The sequence below is a fragment of the Oryzias latipes genome, chromosome 2 (assembly GCF_053564925.1).
Source record: "Oryzias latipes strain Hd-rR chromosome 2, Olatipes_Hd-rR_3.1".
Lineage (NCBI taxonomy): Eukaryota > Metazoa > Chordata > Actinopteri > Beloniformes > Adrianichthyidae > Oryzias > Oryzias latipes.
The window spans coordinates 10,516,041-10,539,623 of record NC_136238.1 but is presented as its reverse complement, the minus strand read 5'-3'; the positions used below and the strand labels follow the sequence as shown (position 1 = coordinate 10,539,623).

Below are 23,583 nucleotides of genomic sequence, written 5' to 3'. Positions count from 1 at the left end.
ATTAGCTAATGCCCTTAGCATCAGCCAAAACGCCAATCGGTAAAACGAGCCAAATTTCTCCAGAACCTCCAAGCAATAGATTCTAGTTTAGCGACCCGATTGATCAGACTGATGTGTACAACGCTCTGAAAAAAGGCCAACATCGTGGCGACGACCGTTACTAGTTTACTTCTGCGTGTGAGAAAGCATGGCAGCAACAGTGCTGAGCAGACTGTGATGTAAACAAAGCATCTTTGCCACATTAAAGCGTCTCATTCACTCTGTCATGCTGCCTCATCATCACTCTTTATTGTTTCTGGAAAGACTTTGTGCCCCCCCCCCCCTTATTTTTGAAGTACCATTCAGGCTCCTGAACTGTTTAAAAGTACTGGAGAAGCTACATTAAGCCATATTGAAAATAAAGAGTGCTTTATTTCCCCAATCTTACTTTTAGAACCTTACTGGTTAAAGCACATTCATTCCATTTTTTTCCCTATACTGAAACATATTTTGTTGTGGAAATCAGACAATGTTGACTGTTCCCTTTAAAAATTTTACGCTACCAAAATAAAAGCACTATGACTTTCCCTGGGTAAAAGCAGCTTATGTCTTAGAGACAGTTGCAGTGCTTAATTAACATTGTGATCATTAAATAAACTGAATTTTACAATTTTATTACAATGAAAGACGTATTGGTATTCAGGTAGACTTTTTTCAAAGTCATATTTTTTTGAAAAAAAGAAAGAACATGTGTTCCGGTACAATATCGGGATACGTATCGTATCGTGGGGCGCGTATCGGGATACGCATCGTATCCCCTGACTCTTGCCAATACACACCCCTAGTGTTGACAAAAAAATCTGTTTTCCTTTAGGAATTAGGTGAGCAGCTCACTTTATACCCGATGACATCTCGAGTTTGGAGTGGGAGCTCTCTGGTTTTCTGGAGAGACTTGCATTCCCATTAACTCCTTGTGTGGAGAGCCTTGACATGTGGACTCGTGGAACTCCTGGAGAGTGACCTCTTCATATTTTCACTGTAAACAGCCTCTCCTAATGCTTTTGCTCCCTCTCCTTTGCCTCCAAACAGTAGCCTCCTTTCAGGGCCATCGCTTAAGGGCCCTATTAATAATTTGACAGGTTTTCTCAAAGATTAATTATAGCCGTCTTGGAGGATGCAATTACGAAGGGTGGAGAGACTGCATAAACTTTTGCCAGCACCATTTCCAGACTACTTTTCCACTTATCACAATGTCAATGGACCAGACAGGTTGCAGGATGGTTTTTGTGATACTTGGATTACCCTCAGGTAAAATGGCTAAACAAATAATCTCTGGTTCCCTTAGCGGCAGATCTTGAAGGCCCAAAAAATAAGAGATTTTCAGTTATGCCATTATTTCAAGAGAGAATAATCTAGGAAGAAAATCTGTTATTGCCTATAACTTTGCAGGGGGAAATCCGTGTGAGTACATTTCTGTGGTTTGAAGAGCTGGAAGAAAACTTCTACTGTAGCTTAGTGTAAAATTTAGAGACCTTTTTAGAGGTTATGGTGTTCCAATTAGTTAATAACTTAATGCAATAAAAGTATTTTTTTTGCCTATGAATAACTGAACCACAACAAAATTCATTTACAGACTTATATTTTTTAGAAGAACCAGGATTTGTTTTTATTTGGTACTCTTTAGAGTCTACACTTACCAATTAAAGTGGACAATTCAAGGCCATGAACTGGTGTGGACCAAATGGGACAGAATGGGTGAAAGTGTTCTCAGATCAGCCCTGCTCTTTGAAATCAAACACCCCGCTTATTTAGAAAGTAATCCTTCCCAGCTGAGTGGCAGGATGAGCTTATTCTAGATTCTGATTGATTGAATGTACTCAACCCATTTGATGAGCAGAGAGTTTGGCAGGGACAGCTGAAAAACAAGCAGGGCGGGACGCCATTCATGTTGTCCACTTTAACAAAAAATTGTGATTAGGCAAGAGCTGTCAATTCTTGTGGTTTAGCTCTTAATATTAGAAACATGATAGTTTTTCTATTTATCGTTTCATGTTACCAGTAATTTAAAGTATACAAACCCTCATGGATTATGGCCTTTCAACTAATTCCAACAAGCTATGTCTGTTGTGTAACGTATAGCAATTAGTGCTGCAGTGTGACCCTCTAGTGCCTCTATGATGAAGTGCTGAACTTGTGACTGAAGGGTGAGGTGGCAAGTAACAGCCAGACACCATACATCACCGATGAAGAGTGGAAGGCTCCTGTTGTCCGAAGCAGATGGTCAGAACAGAGCCAGCCAGTCTGTGCTGGAGTGTGTTCATTTTAGTGTGTCCATGTGTGTGTGTGTGTGTGTTTGAGAGAATACAATGCAGCGAGTGTCCCCATGCTGTTGTCTTCCAGAGATAAGAGCCACCTGCCTGTTCCATTTCTCCCTCTACTGAGTTCAAACACAGCCTGCAGTTTCTCTACAACACAAACATGTCAAATAAAGCTTGCACGGGTGTTTAAAAAAAATGCATGGACACTTGTTTGTTGCATAACATTATATGAGTTCAACAAATGTACTACTTCTGCTTATTTTTGTGGGTAACTTCTGACACGGTTTGAGTACACTTTGGCATACATTTTAAGATAATTGTGTGCTTTCGTCTGTTTTGTTTTTGGGTTTTTCAAAGATGCATAAAGAAACATGTGCTTATTTAAGAGAAAGTGAGAAATAAATAGGGGGGACAGAGAGGTGAATTCAGCACAAAGCCTAAATTGTTCCTCCTGGCTGTCTGTCCCCGATAACAATGAGCTATTCATTTGCCCTGAAATGGGCCCTAATTAATTCCAACTTTACATTCTGACCTACAATCTCTCACTACTCATCCCACTTTCTCTAGCATTCAACAATTGATCCATCCATCCACATGACTTAACCCTGGCTCTCCATCTCCTTCACTTCCTTTCCCAAAAAACACCAAGATCTTCTTCTTCGTGTTGTCTTTTTTGTTTGCCATGCCAAATACTTAAATTGTGACTCTTAATAAAAGTATTTGTGTTATTTGAAGGAGTTTGAAGGAATACAAAAATATTAGAAAACATAGCTCCATTAGAACAGCTGCAAACTCGTGACTTCCTGTTTGAGGCAGTTTTGTAAAAGAAAAGCAACTGAAGTCATGTCAGTTCACCAAGTAACCACTAGGTTGGTCAAACAAGCAAGCCAGCTTCAATTCACCTTAATGGGAAATAGTTCAACTCTATGACAGTAAAGACCCTGCTGCATTTCCAATAATTACCAGACTTTAATTTAATAATTACACAAGGTGACGTATCGCGCTGGCATTGATGTTTAGTTCTTCATCTACAGTGCCAGTGGTTTTTAAATATAGTGGAACACTGAATGAGACCAATTAACAGGGAAATCTAGTCAAAATGACTCCAGATTGGCTGACTGTCTTCTAAAAAATGCCAAGTTTTTTTGTCCCACCTCTTTGGCTATTTTGGGGTCTGTAACATCACATGTAGCCACAGTTGTGTTACAGATAAAACATCAAACCTAAATCAGTGATTTTGGAGTCTAGAATATAATTTCACAATAAATGAAAGGTAAGATAGAATTACTAGAGTGTCCAAACTGCTGGATACAAAGACCAAAAGTTTAAATCAACTTGTAGGAACTGAAGAGTTTAGACAAAAAGTTTTTCAATTATAGGTCTTAAAGGGTATCAAGACTTGAATCATTTGATGGTCAAGGTGGAGCTAGATGCTATAATTGACTGATAACCTAGTTGATAAGTTTGCAAAATGGTTAAAATGACAGGTCACCTATAAAAAAGGAGTAATTGCTGCCCCTTGCTTATGAGCGGCATCCTCTTCATTGAATTCAGTTTTATCTTCAGATTACTAACATCTTTTAAGGGTTTTCAATGTCCCAACACCAGAATCACGCCGCGTTCAATTAGATCTAACTTTTTTGAGGAACATAATGACCTGCACAATTGACTCCTCATGTCTGTGAAGCTGCTTTGAACTCCATGTGCCACAGCAAACCACACGACAAGCTGCTTTATTCCACGTTTCATTAGCTTTTTTTTTTAAATTTGACACATTTTGTCGAATTTGTATTTTGGCAAAGGCTGTCATCTCCTCCTGTCCTCACCTTGACTTTCTCACTGCTGACTCCTGCACTTGTCACCCTTGCCCTATCCTAGGCACTTTAACATTGGGAGTTGGGTCATCTAGACCCACTAGACAGTGCACTGAACCTTTTTTCTTCAATGATTTGTCATCTTCACTGGTGTCCATAGATTACATGAAATCTTTCCACCTTTATCCACCTTTGTCATGGTAGGGAGAACACGTCAAAGTAAGGGTGGGGTCATCTAAGATAGCAGAAGGGTTAATTCTTGTCTTTTAACATATCAAAGGGTTTGTGAACATTTGAAATAATGCACCTTTCTGTATTATTAAATTTATTCGGTATATTTATGTGAAGAATTTGGGATTTTAGTGTGTAAATTCACCTAATAATTCACCTTGACCTGCTGGAAGATGTCTATAAATCAGCCTCACACAAATATAAACTTCTTTTGGTAAAAGAAAAATCAAAAGCATTGTAGTCAAGTTGGCGCAAACTGGTTTGATGGCCAGTAACTAAGAAAACTGCCTGTTACGATCATTGGTCTGGAGCTAAGCAAAACCATACAGTTCTCATTAACAGCATCTATGAAACAGAAACTGTTGGTAACAGGTTAATTATGACGGAGTTTCCAAAAGATATTTTAGAGGATTTTTAAGAACCACTGTGATCGTCTTCTGATCTATCATAAAAGATTCCCAGTGGTCTTTTAATCATGATTGTCATTTCTGCCCAAAATGTTTAAAAACGGTGTTTGTGTAGAACATAGTTTCTGCAGAGGGGCAGTGGTTCATTAGAAATTTGATTCGCTTTTGTGGGCGAGATTGTTGGCGCGAAGCAATCCTGCCCCCATTCCTATCACCCACGAGAGCTCATTGCTTACACACTCTCCCACTAGCTTACAGCCCCTCACACCGCCAACCTAATTTCACTGGTGCAACAAAAATAGCGAGCAGCTATCCAGCCGTGCCGTTTGGAGCCAGATGCCAGCTCAGACGAGGAACACAAAAACGTACCCGGATCTGGTCGTCTATTATTTGATGTATCAGAATGGAGCAGTGCATGGAGCCTCTAGCGCACTCAGCATATTTTCTACGTAACAAATACAATATTTTATTTGAATAAAGAAATACTAAGAAAAACTAGTCTTTACATATGTCTTCCATCACCAGAAAAATGCTACAAGATCATGCTAAATAAACCAAAAACTCAATTTTCCTCAGAGTGGACCTTTAAGTCTTACCTGTGGTTTGTTGGAATTTTGAATTTATGGTAATACTTTAAAAATGCGTGAACCCAGTGCAAAATTTAGCCCCTAATTTGTTATTTTTATATTTGAGAAAATGGTTCAAACTTGTTTTTGGTTGCAATTTAGTTTTTGAGCTCAACCTATAAAGTGAATAGATTTTGTTATACATTTTTCTCCTGTTTTTTCAAGCGTGGCAACCCTCTCACAACTGCCAAACTGTAAAAGGTTATAACTGTGTAACTTATGTTTGCAGCCCCAATAAAATCCTGCCAGCAGCTCTGCACAAGTCACCACATTTAAAAAGGATCCTTATTTTTGTTTGTGAGGGTGGGAGTCCCATCCTCCACCTCCTCACTCGACAGCTTGCACCGCTCACCATGCACCAACACACTCGCTCGCACCCCCTCAGAAAGGTCCCTTTGCTGCAGTCCCAGCCCCTGCTCTCCCCCTGTCAAACAGAGCTTGGCGCTGTTTACTTTTTCCTGCCCCACATCCGAAATATGAGGAGAGACGTGAGCCGAATTGAGAGGACGGAGGTAAGGGGAGGTAGTTAGAGGGGGTTGACATAAACAGAATGGAGAGAGGTAGGGTGGGAGGGGGGTAGAGAGAGCGGAATATGGGAGGGAAAAGCCATGAAATGTGTGGGAGGAGACTGGGCCGCAAAGTGAAGGGGGGGGGGGTGTGTGTGTGCAGAAAATGAAGAACAGAGGCTGCTTTGTCAACACCAACAGCAAACTTTACTGGCAATCATTTGCTGCTGCGTTTGTGCGTCCGTGTGAGATAGCTCGTGAGTCTAAACAGGAATGAGCTGTGGAAAACACACACACCAGCACATAGAGATGACACTCTGGCTTGGTTGGAGTGGCAGCAACATCAAGCTTAGCTTGGCACAGGCACATCAGATCCTTGATAAGTAACTTCCTCTTCAGCAGAAGGGGGTGTTTTAGGGAGAGCAGCAAAAACAAGTACACTGGCTGTGTTTTTATGGATACAGCAACAAGAATTTATGTGATGATTTGCAATAAACACACTAGGATCATATACAGAACTGATTACTGTGTCATATACGGAGTGAAGCAAGTCTATCATTATGTGAAAGACAAAAATGATGACTGGTCGTTGGAAAAAAAAAAATTATTAGTCTCCAAACTTCCCTTTCTGACATCAAGCAAGGAGTTTGTGACATGACTGTGGAGAGAATTTAGTTCAACTCGTCTTTGCAGAGTTGTTTAGATGTCAGTATCAGAGTGTTCAAGATCGTTTCAGCATTCCAATAAGATTTACCACCCTTGGCAGATTTGGCTTTTGTTTGAAAACTCACCTGAACGGAACAAGAGAACTCCGGTTTGCTTGGGGAGGAGGGTCTGTCTAGAGTGGCTCACTGCCATGTGAATGACTTTCTGCAGGATAAAGGAAAAAAATTAAAACATACATTAATAAAGACAGTCTAAAGTTAGGGGGTATGTGGGACACCTATTAGTAGATGCATTGATTATGATCCAGAAACAATTCAGAATCAATTTGTGAATTTTAAATAATTAAGAATCGAAAATGTAATGTGACGTAACGTAGAAGTATTAAGGGGAACTTACGGTAAATGCATTTTTGAAGAGCACACAAACATGGCTGACCCTGCAGACTAGGTGATCTGACCAGCCCTGACTTCGCTTGAAGCTAATGTTTAGATGCATTTTGGAATATTCAAAGTCGAAGGTGAAGGGCTTCGGACATGACATTTGCAAGTTGTGTTATACCGAAATTAAGAATTTAGGAAACACAACAAACATTTTGCACAATTCCACACTACCATAAAATTTTCAGTAGTTAGCTAGACACTCTTTATTTTTTTTAACTTGCATTAAAGAGCAACCTGTTAAATGGTAAATGGCGTAGACTTTTATAGTGGTTTACTACCCTCCTTGAAAGCCCAAAGCATTTTACAGTCACAGTATCTCACACACACACACATTCACACACTGATGATGGCTCGGCTGCCGAACACTGGAGCCAACCTACCACCAGGAGCCATGTAAGGTTCAGTGTCTTGCACAAAGACACTTCGCCACAAGGACAGGAACCAAACCTGCAATATTCTGATAGGGGTCGACCGCTCTACTTTTGTGCCATGGTCATCCCTGTTAATGGCGATCTATTTATAAAAAGGATGGCAATTATGGGATTTAAGCTTGTTGAGTTCAGGGAAAGAATATTCCAAGAAAACCTTTCTATTGTTGAAAATATTTTGATTATCAAGCAAAACATTTTTCCTTTCATAATTTTTATTTTCTTAATAGACAAGTACATTGACCTTGTCTTTACTAACAAATGGACTTTGGTGGATATAATATTGGTCTAGCAGTGCCTTATGTTGAAGAGAAAATTTTTTGTAAAAATACATAGTTTCGTTGCCTCCTGATACGTCCTGGTAATCAAATCGAGTTGCCTAAAGATTCCCACCCACATACGAGAATCTAAAAAACGTTTGCATCATGAAAGAGAAAATTTATCATGGTTGAATCTGGTGTAGTGAGAAGGTGCATTAACCCTAGATCCCCAAAGCGTTAGCACCAGTGTTGATATACCTTCAATTACTGCATCTCTTCAACCGTTTACACGGTTAGCGTAATTCCAACGGATTCTGAAGCATTTTTTGTGGTAATTGTCAAAGAGTTACAGTAGTACAAAGAGCTGGTGATATTTTTTCTCTGGCAACAGCTTCAGTCTTGAAGGGTTAATATATAATGTCATAAGACTGGTGGGACAAGGTAGTTTTCTTTTTTTTTCTTTTGGATTTGTTACTACCTTGAATTGAGTCAAAGATTGTTTGGGTCGGCACCACTCTCAAATGAGCAGCTGTTGGAACTACATGATTTTCCAGGTGGTTTGTTCCACTTCAGTCTTTGGTTTGTGTTGAGAATGTTATGTGTCTGAAAGCAAACCCATGGATCATTATTTTGCGGGAATCCCAGTGCATTCAAAAAAAAATAGCACTAAGATCGTGGATCTATATCAGCTGAAAAACCTTCAAAATCTATCACTAATAAACTACTACCGCCGACTGCTGCTATGATGTTTTTATGAACTTTTGTCTTTGTGTTCTTTTGCTCTGCAGGGTCTTCCTGCAAAAACTGTCCTATTACTATACTCTTGTCCACTTTTTTGATTGTTGAACTGACTAACATGGTATTCTGGTTCCTTTCAGGACCTCCTGGATAAGCTGTTGTGTTTACCAATTTATCTTAGACCAGGGGTGCCCTAACTTTTTTGGAACGCAAGAGACAAGCTCCAAAAGAGCTCTCTCTCTCACTTCCAGGGCATCTGAGTTGTTTTATTTAAAATTCACTGTGGTAATGAACAGAACTAAATTAGAAAAAATGTGTCTCTGTCCAAATATTTATGGTCCTGACTGTAGCATAGCCTAGTTGTAGTTGTTGGAGCTTAATGTTGCGAACCTCACCGGTAAATGTTTAACATTTGTATCATTGTGATGATTTATATTGAATTCTTTAAGCAATGCATTTACCTGCTTACATTTTTTGATTTGATTTATTTATTTGAGTGTCATGCACTAATGTTCCCAGCCTACACGGGCTTATATGACACTGAAAGACAAAATACACAATACATAAAGATACATGCCCATCACAAAAATCCAATAACAAATCATCCTCCTCATCCAATTACAAATAAGGCACAGGACTTTATCCAGCCCATGAGGTACGACAAAGTAACCATTTGTCCACTTAGCTTGAAAGCGCCTTTTCTCCTCGCCAACACAACGTTTTTTTCTCAAAGGAAATTGCTCTGGCTCTCTTTTATTGAGGGCCACAAAAAATCTTCTTGCGGGCCGCCATTGGCTCCCGGGCCACACTTTGAGAACTCCTGGCCAAAAGGCTTCACTGGTGCTTGCTAAGATCGCCATATTTGTTCAAGTAAATAATGAGTACTATCTACATGAAGCAACGCTTTTCAGATGATGGTATTGTATGTTGGTGTTGTTAATGTTTGTTATTCTTGTGTCCACAGGGCTTTTATCCTTTGCTGTGTCACTACTGTTCCTTGCTTGTGAAGTAAGACTGTCCACTTTAGCACATAGATGTGGATTATTATGGGCGCGGATCCTCTGTTGTCATGGTAAGATTTCTGAGGAAGAGTATCTTGTTCCCTTTGTTTGCAGAATCTTGACCCTTCACACACTAAGTCTGGCCCTGCAGGTCTGTCACATGGTAAGAATCTATTTTCCTGTAGAAAAGCCCCTTTCCGTCTTTGTATCTGTTTGTTTTCAATAACAGTAAAAAGTTGTCCCTGCTTGTCTTCCTGACTAGACAATGATACTGCTGCTCCCTGTAGCAACTGGAAAACAAACAGCGCTCGACTGCTTTTGTGTGCAGCTTCTTGGGAAATGAAAAGCTGCTACTGTTTCTTACAAACACCCAGGTAAAAGGTACACTTCAACATTTCAAAACTACAGCGTGGACATGACTCTTCATTCCTAACAAGGATAAGATTTCTAAAAGAATATCCGAAGAGCCATGTATATTTCAGTAAATAAATTATGTTTTTGATTAACGCAAGTGTCAGAAACATACACCCCTGTCAACTGAAAAGTGTTGTTTCTGGTACATAGTTTAACTCATCATTTACTTGATCAAATTTGGCAATCTTTGCAAACCAGTAAAGCCTTTTGGTCTTGATTTTTTTTAAAGAGAATGGTTTGTTTCTAAAAGTGGACTGAACAGTTACTGTTTCTCTGGTTCTGCACCATACATTTGTTTTTGTTTTTTTGCTGACTAGATCATCAAAGGCCTTGAATACATTTTTCTTACTTCCTGTTATCTTTCAAATCTTTGGCTTTCCTGTCACAAAAAGCTGGAAATTTGTTGGTTACCCAACATTATATTTGAAAAGGACAAAGCAAAACAACATAATAGACAATCGGAAAGACTGACATCTTTATAGATTTATCACAGCAAACAATAAAATCTGCCAGTATTCCCTATTTTAGCATCATGGCCACCCAAAACTTTTACTTCTTAGAACAGAAATAAATTAATGTTTGACACAAACATCATAAAAGTACAAAAATCAAGAAGAGTTTTGGAAAGATATATGACCAAGAATGGAGAAAAAAACAAGTTAGTCTACTTGTTTGTGGGGACATCATCCACCATTGAAATTAGTAGAATTTTAGCTGGTGAGTTTATTTTACATTTATTTCTGTTGAGCTGTTCCTAAAAAACTACTAAAAAATGTTGTTGTCTTATAATAAAAAGTGATAATGGACTGCTAACTAGGCTGCAGATTAAAACATGTGTCAATGGTTTTTTAGCTTTGCTGTCATTGGACGCTGCATTATATTTAACAACATTTTAAAATGATTCCTTTCAATATCTATTTATACAACCTATAAGCAACCTGGAGGTAATTTTTTTCTTTCTGAAAAATGGTAAACTCTTCATTACAAGTTTAACCAAGAGTCTAAACATGCACCTTGTAGATAAACACATAAACAAAATGCAGCTCAATCAATGACCTCTGAAGCAACTTCAAATCATTCTGCTTTACTGACGTAAAATATTTTAAGTAAAGCATGCCATTGATGAAAACCTTATTGTTAATATCGAAAAAAGAAAATGACACTAATGGTGAAGTACCATGTAAATGGAAGATTTAAGCCTTACAAAGTAGTCTGTTATATACTTGATAAAAAGTGAAAATAGACAGTGATAATGGACACCTAAAAAGAGCAAGGTTAGTGCATGCATAGTAGCTGTTACCATGACAATGTGTACATCAAATAGTCAGCTTCTTCTGAAAATTATTTAAACCTAAGAACTAATATTTGATCTCATATTTATTTATTGTGTAAGCAACCATGGTATAAGCTGGATAATGCCCTTCAAGGAGACCATTGTCAAAAATCAATGGACGACGTGGAGGCGGGAACTGTTCGACGCGAATGATTAATTTCTCGTTGAGCTTAATCCCTTTTTTAATAGTTTCTCACATTATTAACCTACCATTTTTTAAAATTGTTTCTACAGTTTTTCCATCAAGAATTTTTCTATTTACTTTAGTAACAACCGGTGACATTTAAATGATGCCAATCACATTCTTATTTCTCCGATTAATCCACATGTTTCGATGGATATAAGTCTTTGTGTCGTGATATCCACGTTTGGGTTTCAGCACATTTGTGTGTCATTTAAACCCAAAAATTTGGGTTTAAGTTACAGTCTGTGGAATTACAACAAATTGTTAGAGCTCCCTTCAGTACCATCTTGGAAAAGAAAATAAGTGTTGACATTTTTTACAACTATAACCAGTTTATGAGTTGCTCAGCACTTATTTAAATTTGGTTAATAATTCAAACCATCTCAAATGTTGTCTTTTTTGAGACGGATCCATTAAAAGCTGGTCCTGCTCATACATTAGCTTATGTGGTCCAGCTTAAACACCAGGTTCTTCCTTCCTGGAGGCAGAGGTACCTCGTTATTCTGACAGGTAACTTAACTAGCAGGAAAGTGCCACACTTCTACCCTAAATGAGCTCAAGCCAGACTCTGTTTTCTATATTAATCAAGGAGGCATTCCAAGCTGAAGGAATTCTGTTGCTTTTGGCCCAGGCCCAGCTGCTGCACTGCTCCTTCAGACGCCTCGCTGTGAGGTGACATGCTAAGTGTGCGTCTTGTTTTCTGTGTCCAGGCTCTGAGGCAATCTCTGTCTGGTGGTCTACAGTGACCTCACTGTATACCTTACTGGGATTTAAATTTACATTATCTACTTTGAGTTCATGGTTACACAAAATTGTAAAAGGTTCCTTTATTAGAATGATTTGTCCAGGATAATTCTTGATTAATCCTTAAAATTGCATGCTTTTGTAACTGAGAAAAAGACAAATATACAAGTAGGAAAAAAATAAAACAGGTAATTATTGACTGGGGTGCAGAGATGCTTTAATTAAGGAAGCTTGGCCACCCGAGGTGTTCTTAAACACTGTAATCCATGTCTTATACTCTTTCCGTTTTTGTGCAACTCAGAAAAAGCTCCTACTTGCATTTTCACAGCACCTTCATCATCATGCCGCTTTTTCCCCTTAAAACCCTAGTCACAACTGCCCTTTGGGGTGGATACGAGCTGTCTGCAGGCAAAAAATGGGTGAAATTTATACAACATGAGAGGGTGGGTTAGGGTGAAGTAGGTGAGAAGCTGGCATGTCCCCAAACTCTGCACACTGCACAAAGGGCTGTTCAATGCTGTCAGGTGATTAGTGTGTGCTCCTTGCACGCAGCTTTGTTGTTTTGAAATGAAGAAATTAGAAAATCAGAGTGTAGTTTGTGTGGACCTCCTATGGGCCCTTACGTATTACCTGCACACCCAGTGCGCTTCTTACCAATGACCAGAGTGCAGTTATAGGGCCCCTTAACATCATGAGTGCGTGGAAGTTACATTAGGCTTACGAATACTTCACGATACACTGACCCCCCGCATGACAATCATACATATCATTTTCATGACATTCCTTATGGTGGCCACATGAGCCTATAGTTAACTGCAAGACACACCTACGCTTCCTTTAAGAAGCAGCAACTCCTCTCTATAACCCTATATGGGCCTGGACAACACAAAAGCCCACAGCGCCCATATGGATTAACCCCCTGTACGGCTGAATGTGACTAAGACTAAAAATTGTATCCTCTACAATGAGATAAAATGATCTACTTACTGCTTTAGAACTTGTACCCTCTTATCCCAGTGCTGTAAGTGATATTTGCAGAAGCATGAATCAGTCATGGAGTTCCTCAGGGGTCTGTGCTTGAACCAAGTATGATCCATATTTTGTTTCTGCCTAGTCTTGTGCAAGATCATGGGTCCAACGTATAGGCCCGCACAAAGACACAGAATTTAGAGTCACAAATTATCCTATTAGACATGTTTTTGGACCGAGAGACCAAGCTGGAATGCTTCAAAGAAGCACATCTATTTATTGGGAAGTTGGGAACCATGAGGCGGCAGAGCTAACCACCACACCACTGTGAAGTCTATGTTAAACTCATAAAATTAGGCAACATCTAAAGGCAAAACAGCATACATTTCTATTGCTCTAGTGCTCACACCCATTTTTTTTCTACTGAACTAGACTGTTCTAGACTATGCTAGGGTAAACAAATCGACTAATTTTAAGTATGTATAAATTAAATAAAGATCTAGATAACTTCTAAGGTGGCATTCATAGTGGAGTTTTGTCTTTATTTGATCTGCTCAAGAGTTTTCTTGTCTTTTGCTTCAGATGGCAGGTTTAGGGGCGGTTTCATTCAGTGTTAAACCCACACAAAATATGTGAAGCCCAAGTAGCAAAAGTGAACCAAAAGCAGTAAATGACATCAGTGCCATGCATAACAAAGAGGTGCAGGTGCTTCTTATATGATAGAGAACTAATGCAACTAAGCTTGTTTTCTATAAAAATGATCAATATTACACAGTTTTTTTATCTAGTGGATTATCCTACAGCCACAACCACAGTTTTTTTCTACCACTATGATGTTTTTTGTTGACTTGTTTTTACCAGGATTGCCTTGAAAATCGACTTTTTTTGTATTCAAACTATACATGGTAGTTGTACCTGCCATCATAAAGAGGTTAATGAATTAGATACTTTTTCTTACTCCCCCTTCTTAACTCTCAGTTCATTTGCATTTTACTGTTGCAGTTCCAAACCAGTTTATCAGGGGAACAGCTTCTTGATGTCTTGTTTTTGCCACTAAAATCTCATCGTTGTACATAACCTGTCAGAACAAACTGCTTTATAAAAGACAAATTTTCATAAGCAATGACTCAATGTGGCTCGGTCTGTTTAGTCAACATTAGGACGATTCCTCTGGATGGTACACAGCTCTGTGGCTTTGATTTTTATTAGCTCCTCTTCTGTGGTTTCCACTGAGCCAAGTCGGGGTGGAATCGGTTCATGGAAACCGACGAGAGGACCGCTGTCTGTGGCTCTGCCTTGTTGTTGGAAACAGCAGGAGACAGCGGAAGGAGTTTGTTTTGCCTGCTTTGCTTCAACAAGCCCACCCACATTGAGGCAGTACTCCAATGTGATTTAAAAAAACAAAAGGGACCGATAATGAAAATGCAGCGCAAGTCTGGTTCTTGAGGTTTATTCCTGTTACACTTGGTATATTCCCAAATATATTTATTTCAATCTGTTAGCTTCCTCAATAAAAACTGGCTTGAACTTAAAGTAATTACAACATTTAACAGCTCAGTGGTAGAGTGTCCGCCATGAGACTGGAAGTCCATGAGTTCAAATCCTCAGCAGAGTCATACCAAAGACTCTAAAAATGGGACCCAATGCCTCCCTGCTTGACACTCAGCAATAAAGTGTTGGAATTGGGGGGGTTAAACCACCACATGGCTCCAAAGCATGACTGTGTCTGCAGCTCACTGCTCCCCCAGGGGATGAGTCAAATCCGGAGAATAAATTTAACACACCTAGGTGCATGACAGCTAATTTGACATTAACTTTAATTTAGACAGGATACCCTTTTAGTTTTTCCTATGAATGGTCTTTAGATGAATGTGGCTGTGAAATAGGGCCGTGTGACTTAGTAGAAATTTATATCCATACTTACTGGAAAGTAGGAGATAAACTGTCTTTAGTTTTCCAATCATTGTCACGACAAAACTAAGAAACAGAACAGTGCACAGCAATTTTCAAGAAAATGCTTATTTTGAGATCACTCTGCATTTTTTAGATCATACACCATATAAAGGTCTACAAAAATTCTAATAACTTTGAAACTTCCTGCTTCGTCAATCTCAAGCTACTAGGGCAGCATGCTCACATAAACAGAGGAGCCTTTATCCCATGATATATTGCACCTGTGCTTTCTGCAGAAAAGTCAGCTTTGGCAAAAATCTGCCGTCTTTCTTGCGAGCTTTCAAACTTGTTTCTGGTTGTTTGGAATCTAGAGGAATTTCAGGCATTTTGACAATCTCCTCAGCCACTGACAAATATCTCTCCTCAGGCCGGGAAAACACGTTTATGTGCACATAAGAGACACACACACAAACACACCTTGGCTCGTCTCGGCTGTCATCATCATCTTGTCAACATGCCGCACCTGTGAATGGTAACAAGACCCCATGGCTTGCAGTCGTCTCATAGCTGCCTGACAGACTCAAGAGATCAATTTCCTCCAGCAGAGAGCAGAGAGAGGCATGGGGGAGGTTCGCCTTAGCTTTTAACCCATTTTCCAGAATTACAGCACACTTGTTTACAAGGATAAACCACTACTATGGATCAATGTGTGGACATTTTTCCTCTGTAAAATATGAAGAGATTCTGTGGTCTCATTTTAGAGTTATTTCATTTTGTTGTAGATATTTTTAATATATGGATTTAATTTATACCTAGAGGGTAGATTTATAAAGCAATAAAAAATTGTTCTTTGGAAACCATAGGTTCACAAAAATAAGTTCTGTTTGCAGAGTACATCGAAGAATTATCAACAAATTTAAATTAATTCAACTTCTGTTTTTACATAAAAGTAATATTAATAAAATACTTTTAAATGCTAAATTAGTAGCTGCATACCAGCTAATCATTGTATGGTTGTGTTTTAACTGGATTCTTTATGACGCAACACTGACAATGTACTTTCATGTCCACACACACACACAGACGCACACACAAAAGGTTCAAAGGTAGGCTTCCTCTTTTTGCTTTTTTCTGTTAATTAAAAGTAAACAGCATAGCATCCCATAATTGTTTACCAAACAGAATGCCGTGGTGATATGTGCCAGTCAAGTTAAGTGGGTGCCCATTAGCCTGAATAACTAAAAAGCAAGAAAGTCGAAAATAGAGGATGTTATTAAGAAAAGAAAAAGAAGTTATAACAGTCCAAAGGTAAGTGATTCTAGAACGCACTTAAGTTACAAAGTGTTTCTAAATGGTCTAAACCAGCGGTCCCCAACCCAGGGCCGCGGACCGGTACCGGTCCGTTGGTCATCTGGTACCGGGCCGCACAGAAAATATTAAATAACTTACATGACTTCCGTTTTATTTATTTCGGAATCTGAAAGATGTTTTATTTTGAAAAATTGCCCCATTCTCTGTTGCATCCGTCTATGTTACTCTTGACGCAGGCCAACTCGCGCGTCTCGGTCACGTGATAGGATACCGCTAAAATAAAACCCAGGAACCAGCAATGCACGGGTGTTTTGTTTTGCCTACGGGTCCTTTCATCTGGCAGTTATGTTGTTTCACCCTTAGTTATTCTTTCTGTTGTGTTTACTTCCTTTTAGCACTATGAGTGTGGGAAGGGGAGAGGATGATGACACCTGTGCGATCTACAATGTTTAGCGTGTCAAAATAAAAGTGCAGCGTACGTCTTATCACGTGTCTCTGCCTTTACTGCTGCGATACTGCAGCGTGTGTCCGCCACATATAACATACCGGTCTGTGAGAATTTTGCCAGACATCAAACCGGTCCGTGGTGCTTGGGGACCGCTGCTGCTGTATTAAATGTTAAATAAAAGGGTTTTAAATCCCACTAACCTTTTTTTTTTAGTTAAGAGTTGGTTAGTATAAGTCACTAAAGTCTGCTGAATAATTAGCATTAATATTCATTCAATATTGCTCAGTAAAAATCTCTTTCAAAGTCTGGCAAAACTAATAGTTACTTTTGTACTACTTTTTTACAAGGTAAATATTTCTGTAGTTTGTGGAAAAACAGAAGAAACTGTGTTAAATTATCAAAATAAATTTCATGAGCAAACTGACCAGATATACATATCATTAAAAAGTCTACTCTATCAACTAAATGTGCAATTACAGTTACATGGCTCAGTTGGACAATGGTGATTAGTGAGATGAAGAGTTTTAGTCTTCTGTTTCAGATTTAGCCTTCACGAACTCAACCCCTTAACACCGGAGCTTTAGATCCAGTGTTGACATTCTTTTAACATCCGTAACTCTTCAACCGTTTACACAAATATCTTAATTCCAGCAGATTCTGAAGCAGAAAAAAGCAACCTTCCTTGCCCTGATTCAAGTTGGTTAATGTCTTGCACATCAGGGCACGGCAGACATAAAAATCTGCTTCTCTCCATATCAGAATCAGTAGAAATGGTCAAAGAGTCGCTATATGTCATAGAGCGTGTGTTATATAGGTGACATCTCCACTGTTATAGCCTTAACTCATGATCATCCTTTCAGAGCTTTGCTCCACACCTTACCCTTCCAACCTCCATCAAAAGACAAGGAAAGACATCTTTTTGTATTTACTACTCTGTTTGCCTATCCTATCACCATCCTATTGTTTTCTCTTTTGCATGACATCAGTTATGTTGGGACATTTGACTTGGAAATACGGCCTTCCTCCTTCCTCAAACCGTCATTTGAATATTTTGCGCTACAATTCAATGGGACTACACAGGCAGAAGGAAGAATCGTGCCGTGCGGGTAAATATGACAAATGAAAAAGGAGAAGTTGCTTTGCAATATGTGGTCAGAGAAACTGTAACAGATAATTAAACATGAAAATGCATTAAGCCCACTGCAGCTCGTGATGTTCTTCCATCACAAAAAAACATGCATGTTATGTGAGAAGTTAAGCTTGTTTTAAATCCAGGCAAATTCAGACTGTAAAGAGAGAGTTTGTGGCTTGAGAACTCTTGAATTTTTTTAATATTAGGAAAATGTGTTGTGCTAGTTTGCCATCTCTCTTTAGGTGACAAAAATGTTATGTTGATGACACTATATATCATTGAGAGCACAAGCAGGTCATTGATAATAAGTAGTTATACAATTGTCAGCATTTCAGTGTTTATCTAAAAAAGGTTAAATCACCAATTGCAAAAATGGAAAATAATAAAAAACAAACGCAACACTATAAAATGATGCATTCTGTTACACTTAAAGGTACATCATAAAAGGTCGCTTACACGCCAGAAAAGTCTACTTACTTTTTAACACTAAAAGACTGAATAATAGTGTCCGCCCTGAGACCAAAAGACTAGATTAGATTGATTAGATTTATGAAAAATGTGCCCTTTTGATAAGATGCCACGTTGCTTTATGTTTTCCTTTTTGCAGGTTAGAGGACTCAAAAAGGATAACTTATCCTTATCTATTTTGATAACATTTTCAAGTTAGCCAACATAAATTGTAGCCAATCCAATAAGTGACAGAGACCATTTAATTACATAGGACTAAAGGATTTTATGAAATTATGTTCCTTCTTCACGTTTGATCATAAAATATTTGCTTGACTATTTTCTCTCTGGCTTGATGGACGGCTTTTCTTCAAACTTTATTGATAAAGCACCTCTCGTACCGCAGCAACACAAAGTGCTGTACAGGTTTAAAACAATAAAAAATAACAGTACAACACACACAGAATGCCCTCAACCCTCGCACCCAACAACATAAGACATAAAGTGACAAATGAATAAAACTCAAAGTGTAAATAGAAATAGAAACCGGCGTGGAAACCTGGCTGATGTGAGGAAGTTATATTTTGGGGAACTGTCCAAGCCAAAGACCCCATCATGATCACAGAGGCCGTCACCATGGGACCGAATACAAGGCAAGCAGCTAGACCAGGAATATCCCACTGCAACAACCCTGATGCACAAGAACGCTTGGCCAATGTGTGGAGGACCCCGCTGAGGAAAACACAATTCTGCCTTCAGACTGTTGTGAAACACACCAGGGTTCACTTACAAGCTATCAAACCCTTGTTTTCATGCAGCTTGCTTGCAGTTTGCCCCAATTCTCAAAATTAACTATAACAAACAAAAAAAAGCTAGGTGAAAATACAGCATGAACTAAACAGCCCCTAGTGGATTACAAAAAAGTTTTTACTTCCCCCCCCCTCAGCTGTTACTTTAGAGCTTCATTGCATTTGTAAGACTTTCAAAAATATATTTTTGATTTATTTTAGCAACTAGGACATTTTTTTTGTCTTTTGGGGTCATGTTGTCCAGTAAAACTTTGTGAAACTAAGAGGAGCTACATCTAATTCAAAGCATTATTTATATCAGCTGCAGGAGAACTCAACTCTTCTTTCAGTCTCATTAATGACTCAACTGCTCGTGGACACCTACAGACAGAAATTAGGATTTGCTGTGTCACGACTTGTTCTAAAATCGTAATTGCTACCTTGATGCCACTGCAAATACTTAATGTCATCAGTCATCTTAAAACAAAGATAAAACTTTTCTCACAAATTAATTTTTTGCTCATTTGAAAACGATAAAGTGGAACTATCAGTTTCGTGATCCATGATTGCATTGTGGGTGCCTTTGTTGGACTCTCAAACACAAACGGCTGGCCTGCCTCCTTCCTCGCGTGAGTGCAATGTTTGGCAGAGGCTAAAAAGGGCTAAATGTCTGCTATTCTCTTTGTAGTATGTAAACTGTCACTATATAATTCATCATTACACACGCATGCATCCACATGTGCATTCACCTTCCCAAAACACTCACATAATTGCCACCATGGCACACATCCCCAAGTTAAATGCCATGCAGTATAGTGAGCTGTCAGACCGCACTAATTCCTCTTTTTATGTGTGTCTGTCCTACTGTGTAGCTGGGGGATCAGGATTGCCTTTCAGGATAACAACTGAAGCTCTTAGCTTTCTGTGTGTGTGTGTGTGTGTGTGTGTGTATGTGTGGCTCTGGGTGAACAACAATTGGCCGCTTAGCTGTAAAGAGACTTGCAGCCACAGTGTCGCCAACAAATATCCACCGGCTGTCAACAGTGGACCGACTGCGCGTGTGTGTGCGCATGCAGATGAGCCAACTTCCTGCAGAGGATTGCAGTTAAGTGCCACTGTTAGACGAATCTCAAAGAGAAGACTTGAAGATGCTGACAGATAAACTCGCACATGCAAGAAGACACATGCATCCGTGACCGTGGGCGCACGCGCACGCCTGCAGGTCCGGCCTTTGAGGTGTTTCAAAGGCTCCCCTGCTGCCTCTTCTTTTGCAACTCGTCTTTCTCAAACCCGGTAAACTTTTATGACAGATGCGCTGCAGAACATCTCTTCAGCTCCTGTTTGCCTTCTAGGCTGTGGTAATCTTTTTTCCTTTAGGCATAACAGTACTTATGCTGAATCCCTGTCACTGAAAAGCCGTCCGCGTAATTGACTTTGCAAACTTTTTAAGTTAGCGATTTTAAACGTATTTAAAAGAAACGTACAAAAAGTCGCACCGCGAGAGCGTAAATTTCCATAACGTTTCCAGACCAGAGGGGTCACTAAGGGGTCAAAGTTTTAATGACCTCTGAAGTCAGTTTCACACCCAGAAAAGTCTGTCGAGGTTCCTCAAGAAAAAAACCAACTGAGCAGCAAAGGACGAAGTCAGTGGAAAGTAAAACCATAAACCATAGTCAGGTGGGGGGGGGCGCTTCAGCTGTGAGCTCTACACGCATGCATCTATCGAACGCCCACATAGGAAAACCAAAAAGACAAAAAAAATTTGTAAAGCTTCTCAGAAAACCTGAAAAAAGTCTGGTGACTTTCTTACTTTACACCTACATTCTGGGGTTTAATCACCTCAATCACGTTTTTACTTTTCTGCTAAAACTTTGAAGTCGTTCACAGAACTGAAGAACAAACTTTGTTACTTCTAAGACGGCTGGAAATTAAAACAAATTACATTAAGCAGAAACAAATTCCTTATGTAAAGAAAAATATTCACTTTTACTATTTTTTAGCCTAAATAGGTCAAATATTTTGTTATAATCATCTAGTTTAAGAAAAGATTGCTTCTTCAGGACACTGCTGCCACCAGCAGCGAATTTAAAACACATTTTTGAAGACTTGGGATAAGCTGTGCTTTTAGTCGAGCTCGGTGTTTTTTAACAAAATCATTTAGTCGAGATTCTTTAAATTCAGGAAAACCAGCATCTTATTGTTTTTGGGCAGTTAACATGAATATACTTGAAAATATTTAAATAAGCAAAACATTTTTTTTTTACTGGAATGACACACATTTCTGATTTTTAAAGGATTTCACCTGAGATTATTTCAGTTGAAACTTGTCTTTGCTAAAATAACCTTATTTACTAAAAGAAAAAATGGGCTATTTTGACAAAAATCAACCAAAAAATCTGTTACATTAAAACAGTTTTAAACAAAAAATCCTTTCCTATAAATAAAGCAATTAACTTATAGATATCTTTAAACTAGACTGTATGTTCATTTTTCAACATGAAAAAGTGACATTTAATTATGCGACTCACTGAATGATAGCTCTACTTTAAAACCAGCCTCTTGTGGTCGTTTAAGAAACAGCAATATTTTGTGTTTTTATCCTTGATTTAAAGTAGAGAACAGAAGGTGGGGGTGTAGTTGAACTGCAACGGCCGTGTTCATACAAACCGACTACAAGCATTCAAGCTAGCATCAAACCTTTTAAAAAAAAGGTACGTTACTTAAGCCTTACTTGTTACATTACTTTAAGTATTACTCATAAAAATGAACAGATATCCTTTATTTCTGAGCTCTGAATAGACAGATTTTGGGATCACTTTGTGACCTTAGAGCTGAAATTTTTACCTGTACAGCCGAGACTTGAATGCTGAGTAGCAAACCACAACCTTCAAATACCAATTATGTATGTTTAGTTCAGCTTTGAAATTAATCTAATAAAACCTCTAAATCTTATTTTAAAAAACCCTGATCTATTGGACTATTTTGAAGTTGTATGCCTCAAATGTTTTTTTTTTTTTAGCTAAATCCCCAAAATGTTTCAATTTTTATATGAAGCTCGTATAATGTGGAACTGTAGCAAACGTTGTGTTGAAATGAACTGAGAATTAGCATATATACCACATCTGCAAGACATCCAACTATTTTATAGCAGACAAAACATTTCCTTTTTACATCAGCAAGTTTGGACATCTTAAAGGCCTGCAGCTTTTTGGGTAAAAGAATTAAGAAAACCGTCATTGCACTTTGAGGTTAAACAACGACAAAAGAATAAATTATTGACAAGCAATAAGACCAGATGAGAAATAAATGAACTGTTCATTTTATTCTAGCTTTTTGAAGTCACTAATTGGATTTTCTGCTAAGTATATTAATGGATGCTTTCCTAAGAAAAATGTCCCAAAATAAATAAATAAAAGGATTTCAAACCTATTTGCATGAATTGAGAAGTTGCAGTTTATATCCCTGTGATCTGGAACTTTCCCCCCCTCTAAACTGGGAGTTGCACGTCTCCATCATCACCCTGCAATCCCTCTCTTTTCTGCGCCCCCCCTCTCTCACAGTGCCGTTTGATTGCATAAGCCCGGCCGTCAGACACACAGACAATGCGGCCATGAAGAATAGCCTCGCTTCCTTCCTGTCTTCCTGTGCTGCGTTCTGCCTTGGTGAGCAGGGTGAATAGGCTGCTCTGCCCCACAGCCGCCGTGAACCGCCGAGGCCACGGTGGCTAAAACCAACAAAGAGGGCCGTTCTGGCCCCCCCCCCCCCCTCCAACCGCCTCTCTTCTTCTAATTCACATCCCGTCTTCCTCCTCCTGCTGCCAAATTACTGCCACCACAGGGTGGACAAACAAGCTTTGGGGTTTGAATCTTGATTCATCCTTTTATGTGTGTGAATGGAGTTTTTATTGGGCAAATATGCTCCTTAGAGGAAAAATGGTTTCACGATGATCAACTCTGGCTTTTCTCAGCTGCTAAAAATTATTAAAAATGCACACAAACCGTTAAGGTGGACATATTTATTATATTAACTTTCTTTTAGAATGCAGAACTAGGCACCATCAAGATGACCTATGAGAATACCAAGTAGGAGCAGGTAGCTGAGAGGAGCCAAAAAAACTAAACAAAAAAAAAAACCTCGACTATTGAGAACAGGATGAATGCACGCCGGGCTGAATACAGGGGTAAACTGTTAGGGCTTTGTCATTCAAAGTGATGCTTTTAACCCTTTGCGGTCTATCTTCCTAACAAACCTGACCCCCTCTCTCTCTCTCTCTTCGTCGCTCGGCCTTCCCCTCTTCATTCATGGCTGGCACAATGGAGGTGGAGAGGAAGCCTGCGACTGCAAAGATTAAGACCAAACAGCAGATCAACCCTGCCTATTCTGTTTCCTAATGGGATTCTGCCCGTTATGTTTCCATCGCCTCGACCACCTTTCGCTAAATAGGTGAAAGTTGATAATTACGTAAAACAACCCCCCCTCCACTACAAACACACACACACACACACA

The 23,583-nt window shown here is 39.0% G+C and overlaps 1 long non-coding RNA gene across 1 annotated transcript in view; it reads right to left on the bottom strand.

Moving 5' to 3' along the window:
- Positions 1 to 23,583, bottom strand: part of LOC144984175 (uncharacterized) — a 421,174-nt gene that overhangs the window by 26,342 nt on the left and 371,249 nt on the right. Inside the window, exon 5 of the long non-coding RNA XR_013647866.1 lies at positions 6,673 to 6,751. This is a non-coding gene — a long non-coding RNA (uncharacterized LOC144984175). The remainder of the gene's footprint in view (positions 1 to 6,672; positions 6,752 to 23,583) is intronic.